The 23169-nt window shown below is 35.7% G+C and overlaps 1 protein-coding gene across 2 annotated transcripts in view; it reads right to left on the reverse strand.

Moving 5' to 3' along the window:
* Positions 1–23169, reverse strand: part of LOC114357937 (beta-1,4-N-acetylgalactosaminyltransferase bre-4-like) — a 92626-nt gene that overhangs the window by 30673 nt on the left and 38784 nt on the right. The gene's annotated exons all lie outside the window — the stretch shown is intronic.

The raw sequence follows: 23169 nt of genomic DNA on the forward strand, positions 1-23169 counted from the left end.
TCCAGCAGTGGACTGTAAACGGCTGTTGATGATGATGATGATACAAGTAAAGCATTATGCTGGTCCTTTTAATAAAGAAGTGCATAAGTGTATTCCTAAATGAGTCTAAGCTCGAGTGATGAAGGAACATGTAACTCTTTTTTTTCAGTTACCAATAATTGAACGAATTATTTGATAAAGCTGTCGATACTTTTAGGCTAGGCTGCACCATCTTACTTTAACTTTGACAAACATCAAAAATCTGTCTAACTCCATACAAAAAACACCGGTTATCGTCATAGTTACCGTCAAAGTGACCCCCTCACTCGGCATGGGGCACGCTGAAAATCATCGCCGTGGCCTTCGTCACCGTGGACACACCGTCACACGGCATATGCTGAGTGGGGTCCCGTTGCAGTGGGCATCTTGTTGGGGAATGGGTGGCACTGCTCAGTTTACTCTTGTTTTTATTTTTTCTTCTTCCATTATTGTGTGCCACTGTCATGTCTATGTAATTGCCTGTATTTGTGTGATGTCCATTGTAATAAATGTATCTTTCTTTCTTTCTTTCTAAAGTTAGGTGGTGCAACTCAGCCTTAAAATATTCCTTTAATATCGGATCCGACCTGCAGAGAGACAGAGATGGATTAAAAATTAAACCCAATAAATTGAAATTCAGTGTGTAACTTAATTTGCTCTTATACATTTCCATTTCAAATTTCATTGAATAAGTTCGGCAGGCTTATTTGGAATTAGAAAAGCAAAACCTGGCGCTCGCCATTCACCGCGGATATTTGGAGTGTCGCCGCTGAGTCGATGGCGATATTGAGCCCTAGTGTTGTGACCAGAGAGTTCGTAGTACGAAAGATATTGTTTTATCGAGCTAAACATAGTACTAATGTCAGTTATAACGAAGGCTACTTAACAACAAATGTGTAGTTTTATATCCTGTGGTGTTACTAGGCAAGTTGTGTGGAACTGAGATATTACTTACTAACATGTTCATATAAGCATCAATTACTAAATCGAAGTTTGTATTTGAAAAACTGACACAATTTTCCATAAGTCATGCACCACCAGTATTAGACTATCAAGTCTCTAATAAGTAGTCCTCATGAAAATAAACGAGACCGAGTTATATTGATACCGTAAAGAAAATTATTCTGTTAAGATATTTTTCGAAAATCATTATCTACATACTTTTCGCTGGCGAAAGCAATATGCCTTCGCACAACTGAGGCTTCAAGAAGAATACAGTTGAACTCATTTCAACTAATTATGAACCAGTTTTATGAATGGGTAACAAATTCCACTTCCAAAACTTAAAACACGAAGTTAATTTGCGAACGAACAACGGAACATCACTAAACTTTCGACGGTGTTGACGTTAATTAATTTGTTATGGCAGCGAAGAACTCAGACTTATAAATATTCATAGGGATCATGCTTAAATTATTTTGTTTATAATCTAATTGCACTGTAGGCACTTGAGCTACCTGCTTGTATCAAGCGAATAAGGTAACAAAGGATAGAGAAGCTATCGTAAGCAAAATTCTTGCTCAATTTTGAAAGAATAGAAACTAAAGTTAAGTTCGCCTAATGTTAATTTGGCATTGAAGTATAAATAAATAAAGTTAGCTGCAGCTGCTGCATTAGTTCTGTCGTGTAACCAAACATAAAACATGCAGCGCTAGATCGCTTACATGAACAAAAGAAATAAAGTGGCACTAGAGTAAGGTGCACGGATTGCAGTGCAGTTCAGTTGAACAGAGCGAGTGTTCGGATCGCGAAATCTAGTGCGTACCTAGTAAATATACCTATATCAATGGCTGGTGTATTATATTTTATCAACACTTGGTGACGTATTAATTTCTGGGAGTAGAAGATTGTTGACTCGATCTGAGTCAAACGTAGTAGGTATGCATTTTAGGACTAAATTATTGGAAATAGAATTGTGTAAGTAAGTAAGGAAGAAAATAAATTGTTTTATCTTTCAAATCAGCAAATATATTTTTAGGAATTTGTAGGTAAATCTACACATCACAGGATAAAAGGTCACTCGTTGATTGATGAAGGCAATTTGTATCATCAAGCTAAAGGAGCCAAAATTAAAGAGATATAAACTGATCACAAAGTACTCAATGCTCTTTCGTTTGTGATAGACATATTTTTTTCCTTTCTCTGATTTAGACTTTATAATAATGTCTCTACTGTCTTTAAATTGATGTGTTTGCCTTTTACCGAGCGTGGATCTCAGCATATACCTACATTCAATATGATTCATTCCTTTCAAATTATGATAGGAAATGTATGTCTTTGACACAAATATAGTACGTACTTTACGTTATTTCAGTCAAATAAAGATAAGGGTAAGTATCGACAGAAGTGAAGGCAATCTCATTAAGGTCCCTTTTATATGAGACTCTTGAATTTTAATATCCTTTTCCTTTATACCTGGAAGCTCAAATAAAACTGGAAAGTATGTGTTTGTTATTATTTGAAAGGATATACGAGTGAGTGAGGATGAAGGTTAAACCACAAAATACCTCCTATGATGGTTAGCGCTGCAAATATCTGAGGTGAATTTTGAAAACCAAAAACTTAAATTAAAGTTCGTGAAGTGGTATGATGAATAATTTTTCACGGTCTTAAAGCGTGTTTTCGTTTAGAGACTTTTTTTAACCATTTTAAGTTGGCTTAAAAAAGAATATAACATAGGTTTGCTATTGAAACAACACAAACGAACACAAGACTCCTTGACATTTGTGGGTCTATTCCACTTTGATCACCCATGTGCTCAAAGTGGACTCCAAACGACAATTTGGTGTCGTTTGATCACTTATGGATAAGATGACATGGGTGATCAAAGTGGACTCCAGTTAAATTATTATTTTAGTTGCCACACATCCTCTGATAGTCATATTAGTCCAATTTGTTTATTGCTGTTTTTAGAAAATTATTAAAAATGTTACAAAACAAAATACCTATGTTCTTAGCTATTTTGCATTTAAATACCAATGTAATATAGTCGACAACACGTCAAAAAGATCGTTCCAAAATCTGATCTACTACGACTACATAAGACACAGTGCTTGCTTAGCTTGTACTACCGTCATATATTACTGTAGGTACAGCAACATGAAGAGCTAAGCCCCTCTAAGCGCCGTTGGTAAGGAAATGCAATATCGCATTATTATAATTTCAAAGGAGACTCACTCGCTTTGTCTAATGCTCGCGTATATTCAACTTGCATGCATGATATCGTCTTCTGCGTCTGAGGATAACGTTATCTAGTGAAACTAGGGTTTCTGATTTCTCGACCTATTTTTTTTCTCGAGTTTCGGGAATTCTCGAGGCCAAAGTCTCGAGTTTTCTCGGGTCTCGAGTCTTTTAATTAAAATTGTTGAAATCGGTTGAAATTTGATAAAAACACAGGTTTTTTAAAATCTAATATACAAAAAACTAAAACCCAACTACGTAAAAATGAACTNGGTTTTGAGATATTTTTTTAATACATATTATGGCGCCAAAAGTCGGCCATTTTTATATTTTCCAATTTTGATATACCTAGTGTCACTCTCACAGTTAAAACAAATCTAACGATACCTCACATGCCATAGTTTATTGAGTTTCACAATATGGCATCCGGTAGTCGCCATATTGAATTTTTACTAACGTCATTTGTCTTTAGTGACACTCACCGGACTAAGAGAAATCGATTGACGTGCGAATCATAAAAATCGACCCAATAGTTTGGTCTCTATAGTGCTTCAAAAACATACATACATAGGCTGTTAGACACATTACCACTCCTTTGCGTCACGCAGTCGGGTAAAAAAGGAAAGAGTAGACCAGTCTAAAAGCAACGTTAACCTAATTAAATAATTAAAAACTTACTTTTGTCTAAGAAAATAGGCTTTCAAGAATATTAAAAGCTTCAAATTCGAAACTCGAGAATTCTCGAGCTCCGGTAATTTTTTTCTCGTCTCGAATGAAGCCAAATTTCTCGAGTTTTCTCGAGTTCGAGAAAGCTCGAGCAGAAACCCTAAGTGAAACCCTCGCTACGAATGATAGCGACTGCTTATTTTAATTTTGCTCTGTTAGAAGAAAGTATACATATGATGACATTAAGTTGTTTCCAGCGTGTAATGTCGAGATTCGATTTGATTGTAGGCAATGCTTGTTCGTACAACACTCATGAATGCTGCCGGTAATTGAGTAATTATAAGAAACGCCCAATAGGCCCATAAATTTACTTAACACTGAAAACTATATTAGGTACCTAAATACTCAACTTCTCAATTAATCAAAGCATAAAATGTCTAAAGCATTGGGTTATGGATTGCATCATCTTACTTTAACTATACAAACGTCAAAAATCTGACAAAATCCATAAAAAAAAACCCCGGTTATCATCATAGTTACGGTTCAAGTGGTGCAGATGAGCCTTAATCTTCACTTAAAATGGTTTTACAGTTTAGATTTATCGTTCCTTTACAAAACTCGAAAAATGCTGAAGAATTGGTTTTCATCAGATTCTTCATACAAAAAGGTAGGTTAGTAAGCTTAATATTACGCGTGTATATCTGCGGTTTTATTGTCCCATAGGACTTTACGGCCCCAGTAAACAGGCTTAGCAACGCGATTGATCCACATTAGGACTGATGACTCGGAGCGATTGCTTCATTGAGTCCATTTGTTAAACCGCTTGCCAGATTATGATGGCGATTGATATCTTGAAATGGATGATTTATGTGGTACAAGTTTTATATTTGGTCAGATTTAGAAGGTATATTTAGGGAGTGCAATGTTCTATCTTACTAAATGTGACTATACTAAACAAAAACTATTATCTCATTACATTTTTATTTGTCCATAGCGGGATTCGAATCTGCAACCGCAACAGGCTTTGTAGGAAGCAAACGACCAAACTTGGCAGCTGTTTGAGATTCTGAACAATGCAGCAGGGTATGACGTCAGCTTTGCATTCAAGACGTATTTGCGAGTCGTGCAAGCGTTTGTATACGAATTGTGTCATATCAGCACCGAACTATGAGCTGAAGCTGCTTATTCGAGATAAAGGGTTTATTTGGTGCAGTTACTGTTTTTATGTACCTACCTACAGGTCTTTATCCTATTACATACTACTCCTTGAAACATTAATTACCTTTCGAAGTTGAAACTACACGAGCGTCACCGCTAGTTTATGTGTGTAATACAGGTACCGTTAAAGAGCGCAATACTGGCACAAAAGGTTATTAGATGGTTTCATTCTACGAAATACGACCTCCTCAACGTATTCGTCAGTTTACTTCAGTTTAATAATTATTAACAATGTTCAGATTCAGAACAACAACGTATGAAAATCTATACTAATATTATAAATGCGAAAGTAACTCTGTCTGTCGGTCTCGCTTTTATGTCTAAAACTCTAAACCACGGAACGAAATGATAGTATAGAGATAGTTTGAGTACCGGGACAGGACATAGGATAGTTTTTGTCCCGGTTTTTGAAATAGTGACGCGCGCGATAAAGTTTTTTTATGACAGACAAAATTCCACGCGGGCGCAAAAATGAAATAAATACAATGTTAATGTATAAAAATTGAGTATGCTACAGAATCGAATAATGTAAATAATCCCTAACGTTCTTAATACTGAGTTTCGCCATGAAAAAATCAATCCATGCCATCACGCCTCAATCGCCAGCCGACCTATTACGGACGCCATAAATTCTCCCCAGTTAATAAAAAGCTAACGGCCGCAGACATGCGATAAACGTCTTAATTAGATGGGCCCTGATTTCTAAGGGACTTCACAGTAAGGCCGGTATTTAGAAAGGCTACTCCAAATTCTAATGAAACTCAAACATTTGAGGCCTGTTATTGGTTGAATTTCCTTGAATTATGAACTTGAATTGACATCCCTTTTTTCTGTGTCCTGATTTTGTTCTTATCCCACCACACATTCCCACCACTGCGACTCCTGAATAGCCAGGATCTACAATAAAACCCAACCAGTGAAAGTTGAGTAGTTTATTTATTTATTTATTTATTAAGGTACAGCAACAGATTGCAAATCCTGGCTTAAAAATAAAGTACATTCATACAGTGGCTTAAAAATAAGTTCCGGGGGATAGCTAAGTGTCTGGGTGCTATTTTACATAAAATAAATAATCTATAAACGACTGCTACCTACATGGTTATCTTCAAGTAGCGTCTTCTTACATTTAATTTGTTGTGGATTCAAAGATTTTTTCTATTAAGAAAGTATAGTATTTATATAATTGTTTTGGCAATGATACCAGAAAAACAAGGCTGTTCAAGGAAATGGACTTCTTACTTAGTCCTTGAAGTTCCGATAAGTCACAACTTTTACTATGAAGAAACATCGACAGCAAATAAATAGAGTTCAGAAAATAGCTCCAGACGTTTTTGTATGAACATGGTTTTGTATGATAATAATAATTAATTAATTTGTAGAAACGAACGAAGGAATGACATTACCTAATTAATGTCGTCAAGTTACAGTTTTGTTGTTCTAACTAAAATGTGTTATTTAATGCACGAGTAGGTACGAGCATAATTACTATTTAACCAATTTTCCCAAGAACATCATTCGCTAGTATGAAAAGTTAATAGCTCTTTTCGCGCCAGAAAGCAAAGCTTAACATTAATAAATTAGATGAACGCTTTCCTTTGAAGAACGCTTATTAAAAATTAATTTTCTATTTTAATGTGAACGCCGGTTATAAAAGTATCTTTTCTCCGAACTTTCTATATTTAAAAGGCTTCAACACGCTGGAAAAATCATTTTATAAGTTTAAATGACATAGCGTTCAGACAACGGTACATCAAGCTTACAAGTACTTTATGTACTTGTAATAATAGGTGATATTTTGCAACAAAAATGTACTTAAAGTGCTGTCGACGGCACGGTAGCTTGACGTCGAACGTCAGCGAGAATTCAGATTTGTAGAGTGCCACACGAACCAATTACAGAGCTATATTCAACGCTGTGCGTTCGATTTGCTGCTTCACTTAAGAAAGCATTGTTTGTGAATACGGGCGTTAATCATACGAAACTTTATTCCTCCTTAACATAAACCACCTTGTTATATCGATATTCCTTACACCGACTTCATACGAAATCCACGTAGTTTAGCCAAGCTTACCCCCCCCCCCCCCCTCTTTTTATGACCGCCTCGTAAAAGAGACTTACTTCCCGCGGGTGGAGCGGGTCAATCAAGCCCGGGATCCGCGGGATTCGGGGTAATCCCACCTGTCTGCGGCGGGGATTCCCGGGATTAAATTGTAAAAATGTGATGGCCCAAATGATTGAATTGCACACTGACGCGTCCTTGAATTGATAAAAAATACATCGGTTGAAGAATTTTTAGAAATATAAATAAGTTGCTTAAGAATTCTTAGCAATGCTGTCGTTCAGCTTTACCGACTTCAAAATGGTGGAGGTTCTTAATTCGACTGTATGTTTTGTGAATGAGTTTTTTTGGCTTCAAACTTGCAATAACTTATCATTGTTACGTAACATTTGATCCAAAAAGGTTGGTTGCTTCAAAGCGTCCCACATTTTTTTTTGTGACAGGAGGCAAAGCGAGGTTCCGACGCCGAAGCGTTTTTAATATGACAGTTAAACGTTAAACCCTCGTTTCTTTGAGGACGTTTTATTCAAAACGCATGATTGTTCCGGATTAGTGGGATTCTTACGCCTTAATTAATGAGAGGAAGCTTTTTTAAGATAAGTGACTGCTCGGTCGTTTGTCACTGTGGTTACATTCATAATTAATGTATTATCCTTGTTATCTACGTGAGATTATTGTTTCCCACCAAAAACATTTCATGTAAAATATTCTAGCTCTACAAGCCGTAACTTCACAAACTCAACATCTTGAGTCAAAATATGTGATTTGGCCGTTTCGTCACTATGTGTAAGAACTATTGTTTAACAGAAAAGTAATGAACAGTCAAATTTTTACAGCTTGGATTAAAAACTGAATTTTAGATTGGAAGATAGCCTAAGAACTAGCACTAAATCTGTATTACGAAGAAAAATGAGACTTCAACTACGTAGGCTTTTACTTGAATTGGTCATTGAATATTTTATTTTATTAACTCGACCAAACGAACCTTTCCAAAAATGTCAGACGGCCTTATTATATCAGGACAAACAAACGAAAGTAATTCCTTTGTACATATTAGATCGGGTCCTCGCAAACAAATACCTGCGATAAGAACGAATTATGCGACGGGCCTATTGGACCGGTGCAATAACAGAGGGTTAGATAGGGTGATGTTACCTGTTTGCGTCCATCACATTATTCGCGTCCAAAGATTATTTATTCACAGAGTACAAAAGTGTCTAAGTAGCTTGAGGTCGTAGGTTTCAGTTCTCACATTTGGCAGTTTGATTTTTTCAAGTTATTTATAATTTGGTACAAAAGTGGTCTTAGGCTATATCAAACGACGGATTACTCTTTAAAATAAAGGAACAAAAAATAACCATTAACGATAAAATTAAATAGTTTATTTGCCCCAAACCTGCATACCTGCAGAAACTCTACATATTTCTTCTAGACTACCAAAACCGAAAGCTTTGAAGACTTGAAAGGATGTATTTCCAACTCATTTTCCTCTGTTTTAAAGAGTGATTTGTATAGTTCTTACGAGAATAGGATGTGGACGCAAACTGGCGACATGACCCTAGACAAATAATGTCAGCACCCGTTTATCGAAGATAAGGGCTTTATATGCAAAGCTTTTAGAGCTTTCTACTTTCAATGCTATTTAGATACAATAACGATACATCAGTAGTTTAATGCGTATGGGTCCTCTCAGTTTGGTGGGCTTAGGTGGACCTATTATTTCTGATATGTAAAATGACTGAATAGTGGTTTCTAGTTTGGTAAATACAGCCGCGAACACTCTAACCTAGCCTAGTTTTTTCAAGAATAGAATAGAATATCTTTATTTGTAATAAATGTGGTACATACATAGGTGTTTTAAGTTTAATTGAGCTTTGGACTTTTAGCTGAATTTTAGCATTACAAATATTCATAATTAAAAAAATCTCATACTATTAAATTACATTACATTAAAGATTGATTATTTAGGTATTCGTCAATTGTAAAAGCCATTTTCGAAATGTCGACTTAAAACTTAGTGTAAGGAAGCTCTTTCATGCAAGCAGGAATTTTATTAAAAATCTTAATGCACATTGCGTAACATTTTTTTAAAAACATGCAGTTCTAGGCGTTATGCATGTCAATCGATTTTGAACTTAATACAAACAATATTATATTATCAAATTATCACGTGGGTCACTAATGGTAAACAATCACCATCATTGTGCCTGCTTTTTGACTGCTTCTAATTTCGACATCCTTTCAAAAGGGATTCACTTTTACATTATGGGATTTTGAAACCATGTTCTGAAATATTCGCATCAATTTCGCAGGGGAATCCCCTTTGTCCCGCCGTAATATAATATGATAGTGATAGGAGACAACCAAGCGAAGAAGTTATCGACCGACGGTATTTTGTAATTTGCATACCGGACCTCAAGGGTTCGGACGGACTTCCACTGTATCGGTTCGAATCCCGTTAGGAGCAAATGTTTTTGGGATGAGTGAGCTTTCTGTATATCTTGAAAGTAGTATAAATTCATGTAAGAATTGAAAAAATTGAAAAGTGGTAATATTTCTCCAGCTTTATATGTAATTTTCCGGGATAAACCACAAGAAAAGGAAAGTCCTCTCTCCGTCGTAATACAATCGCCTTTTGTTCTTTCTTCTTCCTAAAACGTCTTTCTTACTCACTCACTCATTCATTCATTCTTTTTCATTCACTCCCATGCGCTCCGTTTCACAATCCTACATTCATTTGGAAATATATCGATTCTAATAGGTAGATTTTATGTGAAAGAATTATTGAGACGTGTAAATTAAATATACTAAGGCTGAGTTGCACCACCTTATTTTAACCGTGACAGTAGCAATAACCGTGTGCTTTTTTTATGGTATTTTACAGATTTTTGACGTTTGTCAAAGTTAAAGCAAGGTGGTGCAACTAGGCCTTCCTCTTCCAAAGTGAACTAACAGATAAGTTGATAGTTTTTTATGGTAAAAGCAGTCCTTAAACGTGCTTGATCCTGTTTAAATAAAGCAAGATAAATTAAGGCTTAACACTTTCAAATCGTGAATAAGTGGTGGTCTCTCAAACTTTCGATCCGTTGTCGTTACGTAATTTTGTTCAGAGTTTATCTTTACCCCCTAAAAATGTACTCTCAAAACTGAAGGGAAATACCAATTTCATCAACAAATATATGTCTATATTCGGGTACAAAATAGTAATGGATTTTCCAATACATAATAGCTTCCTCGTTGTGGATAAAAAAAATTATAGAGCTCTTTCCTATCCATGTATGTAAAGATAATACAAACATCTATTTAAGTTTGTATATTTAATTTAGTGACCACTTGGTCAATCTTGGTCACTTGGTCAGTGATAATGATCGGAACTCAACTAAGATAACTAATGAAAAAACAAATGTCATTAAACTATGCAAATAAAACCGGCATAATCGTAAGTTAGTAATCAATAACCTCCTATTAACTACCGTAATCTAAGTTTCAGTTCGACATCTTGAATTCATTTATAGTTCGGTCTCCAGAGGTGAGGAACGGTAGAACATTATTGAAATTGCCAGTTTCCAATCTGCACCACTCTATCAAGGCTCGAGTTGTCCCGTAGATGTGACCTGACGGTAGTAATTTCCCCTGACAATGCACAACAATAGACTCACTAGAAACAGGTCAAATTCTGACTTGATAACTATATTAAAGTACCTAAATAACAATGCTATAACTACGCTTTGTTTCAAAATTGACCCAAAAAATACGGTCAGCTAATCATTTGATAAGGAAACTCTGTTGGAGTAAAATTGATTACATCCGATGATAAGAAATCCTATGTCCGGACCGTCCCATGTCAAAGAAAGGAACACTTCGTTTATTCGTTCCGGCATATATTCTATTTCCCCAGAGCAAAATACAGAAAGATAACAAAGGCCGAATATTTTAGCGAGTGTATATTATACGAATATTATTATACCGCATGCACACTGCAGTGCTAAGAATTAAACTTTTTGCTACGAACATGTGAACGTGACTACGGCGTAGCCTACGAGTCTACGAATGTACAAGTTCGTAGCAACAACGAATTTGGTACAATCTGCTACGACGTAGATTGTGCGAAACCGTAATAGCGCTGTGCACGCTACGTTAATTTGAGGTAGCTAAATGTACCTATATTTCTGAATTGCTGAAACGTTGTTTCGCCAATTTTTGTTTAAAAATTCTGCCTGATTACGTCACTAATAACGGTATTATTATCTAGTAGATAATTGATTTGCATATTTATACACTTCAGAACACTTTTGAATAGAATATAACAAAAGTCCGTTAATACAGGTATTTCCCCGTAAAAAAAAGTATCCAATTGTAATGATTTTTCTAACAAAAGCAGAATATCTTCCCCGACAGACAAAGCCCTAGCAGAAAATTAAGTTAAGTAATTACATTTCTTTTCAACTTTAATCTTTCCTATAGAGTTACGATTCCACCCTAAAAGAATTGTGCAAGTTGTTTAATTTGCTTACGGGAAAAATCCTGGTATTTTCGGAGGCTAATAATGGCAAAAAGTTGGATTAGGACGTGAATACTTAATAAGCTTTCAAGGCTTTCGGCGAGCTTTTGCAATCCTTCCAAAGTCTTACAGCTTTTGTACAAGGCAAGGCTAATAGATTTTGTCAGACTTGGCTGGTTTTTTCAAGTGTATTCGTGCAAGAAAATGTAATAAAAATACAAGATTATTAAGTAATCTTTTGAATTAAACTGAACACTGTGGGAAGTTCAGTAGTTGTCATATGTTCGATTTTGCATCATAAATAGTCTAATGTGCTACTTACAGTACATTCAAAGTTGAGATAGATTAAAGAAAGAGGTATCAGGTGTGTTTTGTTTTTTGGCAACAAATTAATACAAAAATGGCGACGCTAATGGACAACTTAAGCCCGTGGCGTGAGCGACGTTCCGATTACGGTAAAGTTCCGTAAAAAGCGCGATATTCCCCGAAGCCGGTCAAATCCGACATAAAACTCCCCATTAAAATAAAGTTATCGGGCAAAAAGTTTAATTGCCCGGTCCCGGGGAGATTGGACTTCAAAATTGCATTACTTTATTGTTTTACCTCATTTAAACTTAACATTTTGGGACCGCAACACAATTAATTAATTGTAAAATTAAGTAATTTAATTTAGTATGGAGAAATTATTTGATTATGAAAGTCATGGCTTAACTGACGGCTTAAATGAGGCTTATGAAGGTTTATTATTGAGTCTGACATTAGGGTTGTATCCTCATTTGTTACAACCAAATTAAAACATAGGCCCTGAAAATGTTCTAAACAGTAATAAAGAATTTGAATTTCAGGCAGACACACTAGCGCTGCATGCGCTTAGCATTTGAAACTACACTTGCGAGCAAAAGTATGGAATCACTTACATGAAGTTGTTTCCACGCGATCTTGTGAACTAACGAATTTGTTAGTAACAAAAAAAGTGGCACCATTTTAAAGACTAAACTTTTAACTTTAAATTGATACCAAATTTATTTAAATCACATCAGTATTTAAAAAGATATCCCGGTTAATGTGAAGAAGTAAGGAAAAAGACATGTATCAACTCTTTGATACGTCGCGAGTTGCGGCCTATTTACCCCCTATAAAAGCACGTGTTTTCGGATTTTGCTTTTACACGTTGATCCTTACACATCTCCGCTTCTTTTGACACTTTACCTGGGATTCTACACCTTCAGAAGCAGCACAAATCGTTGCACTATTGCAAGAAGAGCTCCGCCAGCGGGCTGTCGCACGTCAGCTCCACATAAGCCAGTTCTGGGTTTCGAAAGTTTTAAGACGCTTTCGGGAGACTGGTGGCTTTATCCCTTGACCAAGTTCTGAACAGCACCGGTGCACATAGCAGAGGGATGACCGTTTTTTCATGTCAACCTCTCTATAAATCGTCATTTGACTGGTATCGACGTCCAGCAAGAGCCCAGAAATGTTTGTAGGATAGCTGTTAGCGAGTGGACAGTTCGTCTAAGATATGAGCAATAGAATTTGACTCCAAAAAGGTCTGCCACAGGCTCGAAACTGACGGCAAGTCACCGACTAGTACGCTTTCAATTAGCTCGCACTTATTTTGATGGGAAGGCGAGTAATGGAGGCGAGTTTTGTTCTCCGATGAATGCAGACTGTGTTTGCAGTGCAGCAGTCGAAGAGGTCGGGTCTATAGGTGGCCTGGGGAGAGATTTGTGCAGTGCTGGTTCGCTGAAACAGTGGCTTATAGGGGTGGCTTGCTCGACTACCCATCGAGATGTGTACGAGCAAATTGAAAGCGTGCTTATCGGTGACCTGCCGTCAGTTTCGAGCCCGTGGCAGGCCTTTTTGGAGTCAAATTCTATTGCTTATATCTTAGACAAACTGTCCACTTGCTAACAGCTATCCTACGAACATTTCTGAGCTCTTGATGGACGTCGATACCAGTCAAATGACGATTTTATAGAGAGGTTGACATGAAAAAACGGTCATCCCTCTGCTATGTGCACCGGTGCTGTTCAGAACTTGGTCAAGGGATAAAGCCACCAGTCTCCCGAAAGCGTCTTAAAACTTTCGAAACCCAGGACTGGCTTATGTGGAGCTGACGTGCGACAGCCCGCTGGCGGAGCTCTTCTTGCAATAGTGCAACGATTTGTGCTGCTTCTGAAGGTGTAGAATCCCAGGTAAAGTGTCAAAAGAAGCGGAGATGTGTAAGGATCAACGTGTAAAAGCAAAATCCGAAAACACGTGCTTTTATAGGGGGTAAATAGGCCGCAACTCGCGACGTATCAAAGAGTTGATACATGTCTTTTTCCTTACTTCTTCACATTAACCGGGATATCTTTTTAAAAACTGATGTGATTTAAATAAATTTGGTAACAATTTAAAGTTAAAAGTTTAATCTTTAAAATGGTGCCACTTTTTTTGTTACTAACAAATTCGTTAGTACACAAGATCGCGTGGAAACAACTTCATGTAAGTGATTCCATAGTTTTGCTCGCGAGTGTAGTGTAGGACACTTTTGAAGCACCAGTATCGCAATAAATATTTACGCATCACGTAGATACGGATCAATATTTATACATAAAACATACAACCAGATTATCCGTTGGCCTCTGGCACAGTAACGCTGAGTTGCACCACCTAACTTTAACGGTAACTATGACGATAACCGGTGCTTTTTGTCAAGGAGGGAAGAAGGAGTTTGACAGATTTTTAACGTTTGTCAATGATAAAGTAAAATGGTGCAACCCAGCCTAAGTATTCTGATACGCGTTTCTAACCCTAGGCTATCTTCACCGAATAACAAAAGTTACAATCTCTATAGGTACTGGTATAATACTTTTTTACCTTTACCTTTTCAATCCCCTTCTATGAACGATTGTATACACATTCACATGTCTCAGTAGCCACAAATCCTTGTTTGCGGTTTACGGTCAGCCTGCGATAGGTAGGTATATTATATACCGTATATACCTGAGTCTATACTCAGGTGGTCAGATTAGCGCAGGGACTGGAATGCTCGATGCTGGAACGCTATTGTATCATGATATGCTGTATACTACATGTCGTGTGTTGAATCGCAAAAAGACTTAACTGAATTTTATCAATTTTACAGGAGCGAAATTTAATGAAAAACGAGTTTTCCCTAGTATGCAGTAGACGCACAAAATATTACTACTGTGTCTCAATTTTGAAGGCAATAAGTTAAAATTAATCATCATCGATGCAAATAAAATTTGATAGGTATTATAAGCAAAATGCAAAACATAAAAAAACAAACCACTAATTTGTTTATAAGCTTCCAGCTTTAACCCTTAGTTTACAGTTCAATTAACCGTTCCGAATCAGTGTAACCAGCTGTTACCGGTTGTAATTAAGGCGCTCTTTGTTTTAACGAGAAAACAACAACCCTGTTTAGATTTAGACCGAACAGATTTAAGATAATGATTTCATTATTTCAGAAAAATGGGACTTGGGCACGATAAATTGGGTTTATCGCCCTTTAAAGTTCTTTTTTTATTAGATTTAATTTGAAATTCGTTTTTTTATTGCTTCGTGCAGTTTTATGCCAGTGTCAAGTATAATTAGGCATAGATAGAAAGTAAGTTAAAATAATTACTAAAATAACGATATAATTAATTAATGTAAGAGAGATAACATCCCCTGCTCCCTATAAATTTGATTAAGATGTGAAGATGTGGCACTTTACTCGGACTTTTGGTAACAACTTAAAGTGATTTCGCACAAAATTGCTAAACATGACGCTTCACTTTCCCGCCAAGAGGTCTAAGATTAAAAACAAAGATCGTCATTTTTTTCTTTAAAAATAATTACTACGTTTAAGTATAACCAAAAGTTTTAGTTGCCAGTATTATTTCAAGTTACAATCTATTAATCGTTTATTCATTCTTTTAAAAACAAAGAGGGTCAATTTAGAGTAGGCGCACACCGTTGATTTTTAGTTGGCCGATAGTTGTGCCCGATTTTAAATTGTATGAAGAATCGGCCAAATCGAATCGGCGTAGTGTGCGCACTCCCATACATGCCCATACTGATTAACTGCCCGACTAAACTATCGGCCGACGAAAAATCAACGGTGTGCGCCTACTCTTAAAGTCAAAGATCGACATTGTTTTATTTTTAAATAATAAATGACTTAAACAACCAGAAAGTATTAGTGGCCTGCATCATGTCGAGTTAAAAGCTGCTAAGTTTATCACTTTTAAAAGTAAAAGAACAGGGAAAAACCAAACCAAGTTTACTTAAGAACGTGTCTCATCTTCGGTTTCTTGTTAAGAAATTGCCTCGACGTTTTGCTCTGGGTAATGTCTTAAAAATTGACATCGGACCGGATGATGGGAAAGTTTGCGATGGGGAAAATTTGTCGGGGGAAAATGCAGCGGTTTATGGAACTTCTGGCAACAATGACGTAAAAATTAATAGCGTTTTACATGAAAAATTGGGGGTAACGTTTTTGGACAATTTGTTTAGGGGGTAAAAAGGGACTTTTACAGTGCCGTCAACTAAAAGTTTACGAGTATAACAAAGTTATGTAAACTCTCAAGGCTTAGGTAAATGATAAAAGTACGAATATGATATACGTAAAATGTACATAGTTGTAACATGTTTCTTTCAAGCTTTCTTCATAATTATTAATCCTGAAAGTTCTATCATCATCGGTAATAATACGTCCATTCGCTGTATTACATTTTTTCCCTTCTTTCCCTAAATTCCCTTCAAGTCTATACCAGAAAAACAAACAAGTATCTTTCACATTAATAATTTAGTATATCTATCTCGGACCGACGAAATACTCTGTTGTATCATTCACCGGCTTTTCCCAAAATCCATTAACGTTGATTAAATAATGTAATTTAGTGAAAAGCAAAATAAAATTTTGCGAAGGTGTTTCCGGAAATTTTAAAACATTCGCAACAGGATAAATGCAGAAAATGTAATTAAAATCGCAAACAATTCGATGTTCTTTTGTTCCGAAAAACCCCGGCATTTTGACCAACGCAACGTGCATGAAAAATGCGTCGAGTAAAATCCAAGATTTCATAAAATACACAATACACTCCGCATGCTCCGCCTTCGCAATTCATATATGAAGCCTATTTCCACTGATTTTGAGTTCAAAATAGATCGTAACTATTTTGAAGCTGTAGTCACTTAGTTGGAGCCCATTGTTTAATGAATAAAGAGCTTATTTCAACGAGATTAAGTTGGAAATTGGTCATCCATTTTTGCGGGGCTTCAGTAGCTTGGTTCTTTTGTTTATAGGTGACGTGATATTAACCCTCACTATAGATCGCGTACGCATTGATGCGTTAAATTAAAGTCTATATGGGAACTTGGTGGTGAGAGCTTTTGAATAAGGCTTTATTCAGATCGCCATTCAGAGTATATGTACAGTTTAAACGAAGTCTTAATTAGTTTTATTATGTATCATAATTGAAGCTTTATTAACATATTTTACTGCTAACAATAACGTTGTTTTTATAAAAAATATGTTAGAGTAAAATGATAATATGGGTAACCTTATTTTAGCAATTTTATTAACCTACTTCCCACGACTTCGTAGGTACGCGTGAAAATAGTTTAAATAATATTTCCCGTTTTTGCAACATTTATTTCTTTACTGCTCCGGGAATCTAATATAAATATATTAGATGTGGGTGATGCTAAGCCTTCTTCGATAAATCCTATCCAATACAAAAAGACGCTACGTATTTAACACTAGTGGCCGCCTGCGACTTCGTACGCGTGGATCCCGTTTTACCCCTTAGGGATGGAGTTTCGTAAAATCTTTTCTTAGCGGATGCCTACGTTATAACATCTACCTGCATGCCAAATTTCAGCTCGATCCGTCCAGTGGTTTGGGCTGTGTGTTGATAGATCACTATGTCAGTCAGTCAGTCACCTTTGAGTTAAAATATTTAGATTGTTATAAAATAAATTAATACCGTGTAAATGTTATATTGAATTTAATAAATGGTCGAGTGTAACCAATGCAGTTAGATAATTGGCAAACAAACAAGTTGATCAAATTAGCCGCAATTTAATTAATTTAGTACATAGTTATTGCACCAACATGCCGAGTGATTACATTTTCATAATGGTATAAAGATGTTAATCCGGGGGACTAATTACTGATGTCATTAATCCTGACCTCATCAGCTTTGCTTGCTTTTGTTGTAAAATATGATAACAATTATAATATTGTGAATACTTTATATTTTAATTTGTACATTTACCATGAGCCCACTCCAAAAACAAAAAAGAAAGAAAAGGCCTTTTACATTTATTGATTATCAAGTTACCTAAACTATTGAGTGTTATAAGATAAGGGAAAAAAGTTAGAAAAAGTCTTCATATCGTAAGGTAATTTTCGACTTTATTGTCAGATCTTTTGGTGGTAAATGATAGATCGCCCGGTGCTTTGTCCTGCTGGAAGCTCTTCTGGAAGGACTGGTCTTTTGTTCTAAACGTCCTGCCAGAAGATTATCGCAAGTCCTGCCCGCAGTACGCAATTTGTACGTGTTTGCTTGCTGGTCCTTCCAGCAGTACGGTGACCTTCAAATTTGAACTCATCCTCACCAGAAGTAGTAAACACTTGGTTAGTGTTTATTAAATAAAAAGTCATGTCGTAGAATCATTTTGTTTAACCAGTATTTTACTTTTCTTAATATATTATAAACTTGTTTATCTTCTTTCAACTTAACTAATAGGAACTATAATAAGGAACTTTAAATTAATTACTTTGGTACGTCACTTTGTATTAGAAATTACACCTATCACTTACAAATACACTACAAATTAAAAACAAAAACAAGAAATAAATTATAAATGTTTGATTAGGCTGGAATACTTCACATTCATTATAATATTATCGCCAAAATGTTGCCGACTCCACGGCCGGCGCGTCAAAATGTGTCGCGCGAGCGCGAACGCGCTGCCCCCGTGTATACTCGTGCGCCATCGGGCTCCGACTAACGGTTAGTCGCGTTTTTCGATCTTGGGCACTATTGGGTGAAAGAGAGAGAAACACTCTATTTTTTCGTGTAAATTTGTGTACAATGTATACTTACGAAACTGTGATCTTTTAATTTTGCGTCCTACCGGAAGTACTTTAAGTCCTGCTGGCAGGACTCCGGGCGATCTATCATTATTAGTTTTTTTTATCCACAACAAGAAAGCTCTTGTCCTATATCTCACTTGACGGTAAGTGATGATCAGGCCGAAGGTGGAAGCGAGCTTCATCCGGAATCCTCAACCACGGAGGAACTGGCTATCTTACTTCTAACTGCCGGAACACAACAATGCTGTACAGTTTCGACATAAAGTAATAATAAAAATTAAATACAACCCACATTTATTTTGTAACTTTTCTTTAATTTGTGAAAATAAGGTTTTATGGTTTATTTCACAAAATCATGTGTTGTAAATTTTATTAATGCCCTTCATTCGCCCACCTGTAAAACACGACTCTACACGTGCAAAGTCACGGGAAAAAGCTTATTAATCATAATTGTAAGTTAATGAAATATTAACAAAGATAATAGCCGTAGAATTAGGGTAATATATTCTGGCACGCGCCGACAGAAGACTGGAAGGCCGTGTTCACAGTTTAGCATTGACTCAATACAATAATTGTACATTTGCACGCGAGCGGCGGAGTGCAAAGTGATGTAACTTCTTGTCCGGCTATTTTTAGAATCAGTACCTATTTACTATTTAGCTCAAAAGTGGATTTAATATGGAACACAGATTGAAGCCTTTGATTGTTGATTTCAGAGCTATATTCTATTATAAAATTGACCTAGAATTAAGATTTAATATGTTATCATTATAACGTTTAAAAATATTGCGGAGTAGGAAATTATCCAGCTACTTCTGCAGAAAAGATACAATTTTATGGAAATAAAGGAATCTGTAAACTTCTTTTAGTCTTTCTTTAGTTACTTGGCTAAAATATTGCCTATTTTTATTTTAATCTATTTTTTATTGAAATGAAAATATCTAGGCCATATATTTTGGTAAAATTAGTTGGGCCATTATCCACACTAGTTGCCAAACCGAAATTATAGACACGTAACATAATAATATGGTCTAGTAGCGGCGTCATAATTACTGGCCATCAACTGGCGCGGCAAACGCTTTGGATGGCGTGACTGGCCAAATGTATACGTGACAAGGACGTAATATTGCTACTTAGAGGCTAGTGCACTTACAAAGTTGACAGCCTTTTAATTAAAAGTATTGTACTGCTTAATAAATGCGTATTAAGTAGGATATAAGCCATAACAGGCCTAGATTCTTATTTGATTTCAAAAAAGAAGTTGTTAGGTGGAGTAGGTACCAAGTTACAACCCCATGGTGGGTTACCATGGGGTTCATACTACAAGTACTTACCTAAAGTACTCATAGTATTATGAACCATGGTAAGTTTCAATCAGGTGAGATGCAGGCCATGAGCTTCCTCGTTATGGATAAAAAAGTACTTTGTCCTAATGAAAATAACGCAGTAATTTTCGTTCTTTTTAGCGCACTTATTAATTTAATATTATAATTGTGAACGAGTCTTTACAGAATTAAGGTCTAAAGTTATCTAAAACTTTAGGGTAGCTCAAATACCAATAACATAAATACCAAACGGGTGTTTAGTCCATACCGATATTTATTTATTTTATGTTTATTTTATTTGTTTAACAATGTTTCAACAACATTAAATTGTACATAAATGATATCAAATCAAAATAATTTTACAAAATATATGTTGGCACATTTTTCAGCAATGTAATTTCACCTAGGCCTCACTGCATTGAAAAATTGACGCCCAACAGCGTTCCTATTCCACATAATACATAAATAATACTGTACATGAGTCTATACACATACATAATATACGATACAATATGTAATCCGGGCGTCGGGGATAGTATCAATCTTCATTTATTAAGATATATTGCACGGGGCATGTTCGTGCTGGTAATAGTGACGCGTGAAACAGCCAAGGCAAATCAAATTATCGTATAGCTACTGTATTCATTGTTATTGAATAAAATTTGCTTTACAAATAATGTAAGAGCAAGTTTTTAACTTTTTATTTACGAACAGGAAATAGCGTGTTATATTTACGTTGGTTGTGGGAACAAAAGTCCAATTTTATGTCCTTTATACACGAGACTGCTTACACAAACTTTTGGACCATATTTTGCTTTAATAAAGATAAGAGTGTAAAGGTATTGTAGCTCAAAGTAAAATATTGTTACAATACCTATTTCATAGTGTTATTAAATAATTTCTGCAAGCGCCACAATAACTGGGAAATAAACTCAATTCTACGTGTGGTTTTGGAATTTGAAACGTTCACGGAATCGCTTTGATACACCATGCAAGGTGACAAGTAGGTATGGAGCGCTGTGGGTACAAATAGGTACAAATTGTACACTGAGTAGCAAATTTATGAGCACGTATGCTCTTATTCTGAAAAGACGCCGACGCCTGGATTTACAGTACAAATGCAATTTCAAATTCAAGCCTCTAGTTAAATACTAGTCTGAATATTGCGATTTTATCAATTTTAAGCTGAAATTCTCTTTTAAAACTTAGCACAATTACAACTCTTTAGTTGATCATTCTCTACTTATTTCTATTATAGCCATGAACTTTTGTTTATTTGCCACCGTGGGCAACAAATTAAGACTTAATCTTTGAGAATTTTGTCATGTCATTCGATTAAACGGTCTAAATTAATTGAATGAATTATTTATATCAAAGATTTCAGAAACTGAAAATGTTGACCGATTTATTTGCCATCAAGTGTATTCACCTGAACACAGTGTTTCACACAGTGAGCAAATTTATTATGTAAAAGGTTTCGTTTGGTTGTTAATTTACGCCGTAACGACATTAAAGTAACGAAATGGTTTTGCTCCATCAATTAATTAATTTAAACCCGTGTGGATGTATTTAGGTATACACAAGCTATTATTGCGTTAATGAAATACCAAGTTTTGAGACAATAGTTTAGTAGGGGAGTTGTAATAGAGGAGAGTTGTGCCATTGTAGATTTTTGTGAACTTATTAACCACTAGCGAGCTCGTAACCACGGTAATACCAGGCCTCCGTCACTCGCCTATGCCGGCCGAGATAATTACCTACAGCGCGCGACAACTTCAAGTTGCAAATCAGTCCGGGCCGCCACGCGCCTGTTTGCACACGCGTATCTATACACGCTCGGTCGATCATAGTCGCAATCAAGGTTTATTGTTCCAACAGCACTGTTATTCTTCTTTTATTGAAAAATTGTAATATTTAGGAATAATAATTAACTGTAGTGATTTAAATAATAAAAAAAACTACACTTTTTAAATAATAAATTATTTTGAAATACTTATGACAAAAAACTATAGCAAAAAAATTATTTTAGCTAATAAAAACATTAACTTTACTTCACCGTGTCTATTTTCCGACACTACACCTTTTAAAACTGTTTGTTTAATTTCGAATTATCGCAACACTGAAGTTTATTAATAGGTACTTTAGAGATGGTACGATTATACAAACTCCACTAGATTAAAGTTTTCTAATCGTAAATACAATAAATGCTTCTTAAAATTAAGTTTTTATTTATTTTACTTTGCTCATACAACCCTGACGCTTGAGCGGTGACGTAGATCAATTCTAAACACAAAAAAAATGCGCTCTTGTGAGCGTAGTAGTAAGGTGAGATTTCGAATGCACCATGTGCGTTGGATATTTTGCATTATTATTATTACCGTTAAAATGTCGGCATCTGATCCTACACAAAGGAGTGCAATTTCTGTTGCTACTATTATGTATTCTGTGGTAATACTATCTATACAGTATTCCAACTCGGCCATATTTTTGAAATAAATGTCAACAGCCCCGCGGTACGTCACGGTATGACAACCTGCGATAGGGCTGCTCACCTACAGTACCCATTCTAATTACATCTGTCTACTTAGAATTTCTATCTAGTTTTGTGATTGTAATTTTTTTTATTTAGACAAACAAAATACTTTGTGAATGGAATTTAATAAAAATGCGTGTTGTTTTGTGATTAGTAGATTTAATTTTAAAAAATATACTAAAATAATTTTGAATCTACTAATCATAATGAGGTCATTAAGACCTGTTACTTTAATTTCAGGCGGGTGAAATCGTTGGCAAAAGCTTGTTTTATACAATATACAATTTTCATTTCAAATCAAACTGACTGAAAATGACCATTTCTGACAGTTAATGACTAGTTTTTGTCAAATTTGACCGTAAATGACTGTCAGTCAAATTCAATCACCCTACTCATTTTCGACATTAGGCCATCGACGTCCGTTCGGCACATTCGCGACACCCCTAATTTTTTCATCTCAACCACGTCCCGAGATTTGAAATTCGAAGGAAAGCTCGCGTTTCGTCGGTTTATATGAAGTTACAATACTGTATGATATTATTACCGTGTCGTAACACGTTTTTAGTTATAATC

Source organism: Ostrinia furnacalis, unplaced genomic scaffold, assembly GCF_004193835.3.
Source record: "Ostrinia furnacalis isolate ACB-3 unplaced genomic scaffold, ASM419383v2 OfSCF0260, whole genome shotgun sequence".
Classification (NCBI taxonomy): domain Eukaryota; kingdom Metazoa; phylum Arthropoda; class Insecta; order Lepidoptera; family Crambidae; genus Ostrinia; species Ostrinia furnacalis.